Consider the following 4,001-nt stretch of genomic DNA (forward strand, 5'->3'; position numbering starts at 1 on the left):
GTGAGCTAACACTGTGGCACTGCACTCCAGCCTCAGTGACAGAGTGAGACTCTGTCTCAAAAAAAAAAAAAAAAAAAAAAAGAGAGCACATTCCCATTTCTGAAAATTCTCACTTTGCATGTTAGAATATCGTAATATTGTCATAATGAACACATATGCAGTAATGATTATATTTCTTGGCATTTTAGTGAAATATATTTCTATGAAGATAATATCAGTGTTTTGAACTTTATGATACATGCAGCTCCAATTTTATAAGCTTGGACATGCAGAGCTGCCATGTTTTACACATATACATGCGTGCACACACACACACTCTTTAGCTTAACTTTACCAGTCCCATGGACAACCCAGCCAACAATGCTCCCTCTCAGTTCCATGATGTCCTCAACTCTGATAATCCTTCTCTCCAATCTGTTTCCCCCATCCATTCCTGGACCACATCATGACATTGGCATTACTCAGAATTCCTTCAACTACGCAATCATTTCCTGCTTAGAGTTTCCTTTGGTTTTTCCTGTTCAATTTCTCTGTGTCATAAATCTACAAACTCAATGAGCCATCCATCCCTTCAAGCTCCTAACTTTATTCCAATCACCAAGCTTCTCCCTTTTTCACTTGCTAACTTATGAAGCTTCAGTTCTAAGTAACACTCTTGCTAATACCCTAAACCTCTTTACCTCTCCGTTTTGTTTTATAGACAAACCCCATCTAAGACCTGATTACATAATAGTTAAGAATGAGAGTTTGGGGCAAAATAGTGTATGTCTGCTTTTGATCACTGAGACTTCTGAGCAGCTAGCACTGGTAGAGGCATTGTAAGCAGCAAATACATATTTGCTATGTGAATTTCCCACCTCTAAATATACTTTTGTCTTAAATTTCAACTTTTAGTTTAGATTCAGGTGGTACACATGTAGGTTTGTTACCTGGATATATTGCGTGATGCTGAGGTTTGTGATGCGATTGATTCCATCACCCAAGAACTGACCATAGTACCCAATAGTTAATTTTTTCAACCCTTGCCCATCTCCTCCTCCCTTTTGGAATCCCCAGTGTCTACTGTTGCCAGCTTGTTTTTTGTCCATGAGTACCCACTGTTTAGCTCCCACCTATGAGTGAGAACAGGTGGTGTTTGTTTTTCTGTTTCTATATTAATTCAGTTAGGATAACGGCTTCCAGCTACAACCATGCTGCTGCAAAGGACATGATTTCATTCTATTTTATGACTGTAATGGTATTCCATTGTGTATATATACCACATTTTCTTCACTCCACTACTGATGGGAACCTAGGTTGATTCCATGTCTTTGCTGTTGAGAATTGTGCTGCAGTGAACATAGGAGTGTGTGTGTGTCTTTATGGTAGAACAATTTATTTTCTTTCCTCAGTATTCTTAAATGGGTGAAATCGGATTAAAATGGCTAGCCTGAGGAGGCATCAGAATGGGGAAGGTAAGTGGCTGTGGTATCACTAGACCAGCTGATGGAGCATGTTTAAATCCTCCGGATTTTTAAAACCAATCCTGTTTTTGTGCACTCTATTTTCCATGTTTTTTTTGAGCTGTTGCCACTTCCCATTTATATCCTGACACATTATGACTGCCCCAAATTTCTGTAGAAAATATTCCAACTGTATTTAAAGGCTTTAGAGATGGAATTTCAACAGCCCTGTCACTTTTATTGTGTTTCAGCCAAGGGTAGATTGCTCTAATTACCCACATCTTTTTGGCTGGAGCAGTTTCAGTTTTTCTCAGTTCCTACTTATATCTTTCTAATGAAATAACAAGAATACAGCAGCTGAAAAATCATGTCTTTTAATAACCCTGTCTCATATTTTTTATTTCTTAATTCAGTATGTTTGGTATCAAAAATTATTTATAAGTTGTTCTTTTCCCTTTGTGATTTCTCTCCTAGTTTTATATGTGTGTGTATGTGTGCATGTGTATATATATATATAAGAAAAAGTCATAGCTTTGATATCACAGTACAAAAAGAAGCAGAAATCTTCAAAAGCAATTCAGCCTCTGTGTCTATGCAGGGCAAATACTACAGATAATTGAAGATGTTATCTAGATAGCTTGCAATCAAAATGTATGTTCACCTGAAATTGCTTTGCACTTAATGGCACTATTCTGGTACTTATGCTACTGAACATCTATGTTCCAATTCTCTTTTTATATTCATCAAAATATTGTAAGTAGAGCCACAAGTTGAATTTCATATGTCCTAGCCAGTTCATCTTTTTAGCGTTATAGCTGCACTGTGAAAATATGCTGGTTCCTTGGTCATTTTGACTTTGGTATGAAAGCCTTATGGTACAACCTAACAGTACACTGATACTCTGTGTAAGGCTAGAAGCATATAGTCTATTTACTGTATTTGTCGAAACACTAACTTAACTGTAGCATTTTATAATTCATATGAAGTTTCTCCTTTAAGTTTGAGAGAATGAGAATGTCCCCTCTCTTAAACATGAACCAAAACATTGAGGGAAATCTTACTGTTTCTTTATAAGCTTGCCCTGAGAACCATCTAAATTCCTAACTCTGCAACAGGCCAATCTAACTCATAACCCATTTGAAGCCTATAGTTAGAAGACAAAACCTGGGCAGCTCACTCAAAAGCAAGTTGTGAAAACATACGGTGACATCTAATGTTGGATTTCATCTTCATCAAAGGAGACTGCATGATAGCAGGATGATAGCTTTGGGGTTAGAATCAATTTATAACTATGTGTAACTTTGTGTAAACCACTTTTCCATTTCTTGGACTTTAGTTTTCTTTCTTCACTCAATAGTTACTTGCTTGGCAAATACCAGGTACTAAATTTTTAAATATATTTCTAATTATGCCCAGCATCTATCATCATATGAAACTGTTGTGCTTAACAGTAACAGTTCAAAAAGAAACAGTGTCTCTCCTCTCAAGAAGCACACATTCTAGTGGGACAAGTAGAGAAAACATTGTGTCACTATGGATATGCACATGGAACATGCTATAAGAATGCAGCAGGAAAACAATAAGCTGATGATAACCATTTCCAACAGATTGAGTTAAATGAGATTATGTATGTAAAATTGGGCACCTAGTAATTTTTCCATTTACAATCCATGAATACAAGAAATTCAGGCTCTTTAAAGGATGGATAGGAAATGATGAATGAGAAAGAAAGGAGACAAAGATAAAGAATATGAAAAGCTGTGCTGCCTTGCTGCTCCTTCCCTACGAAGCTCAGAGCCCTGCACCCCCAACCTGGCTGCGCTGTGTCCCTTACAGTCACCATGCAAGTCTTGACACCAACTGCACGTAGCATCTATCTGCCAATTAACAAGCAGGTCTGGATTCTGCTCTGGATTCTGCTTCCAGCAGATGTAAGAGCAAGGAGAGTTTTGTGATGTGGAAACTTATAAATCCTAAATAGCTTAGAGGCAATTTAGCAGGAAAACAGAGAGCCCTGTGATTGCTTCATATAGTTTCTGATCCTGTGACCTCACAGGTTAAATTAATATCTAATATGCTGGCATATGTAATAACAAATGCTGTTGGACATGCAGGTTATATCTGAATATTCATTCTGCCTCTAAGTCATTGCCTCCAGTCTCTGCCACAAAGCAACTGCCCCCAAATTGTAATGCATTCCTGTTTAGAGCAAACTGGTTCAAGCTTTATCCAAGTCTGCAAAGGAGAATCTCTATTTTGCTCCTCTTGTAATACTCTTGGGTGATGCCTTAATATTGCTGTTTCAGAAACATCCTTGGATCTAGAGAGTCCTTAGGGTTGAATTGGACAGCAGTTGGAGACTCATTGCTAATGTGCCTTGACTTCTGGGGCCCTCCCGAGGAGAAACACCTGGAGCACCATGAGGCAGGTGCCCATGGGCACAGCCTAGCTGCCTGCTTAGCCGGCAAGCTCTTATAAGGAAAGCCACTTCTCATTTCCCTTGAGATTCAAGAGTGCCTACTTTGCATCAGATTAATGAAGGTTTTTCCACACAGAAAT

The sequence above is a fragment of the Piliocolobus tephrosceles genome, chromosome 6 (assembly GCF_002776525.5).
Source record: "Piliocolobus tephrosceles isolate RC106 chromosome 6, ASM277652v3, whole genome shotgun sequence".
Taxonomy (NCBI): Eukaryota; Metazoa; Chordata; class Mammalia; order Primates; family Cercopithecidae; genus Piliocolobus; species Piliocolobus tephrosceles.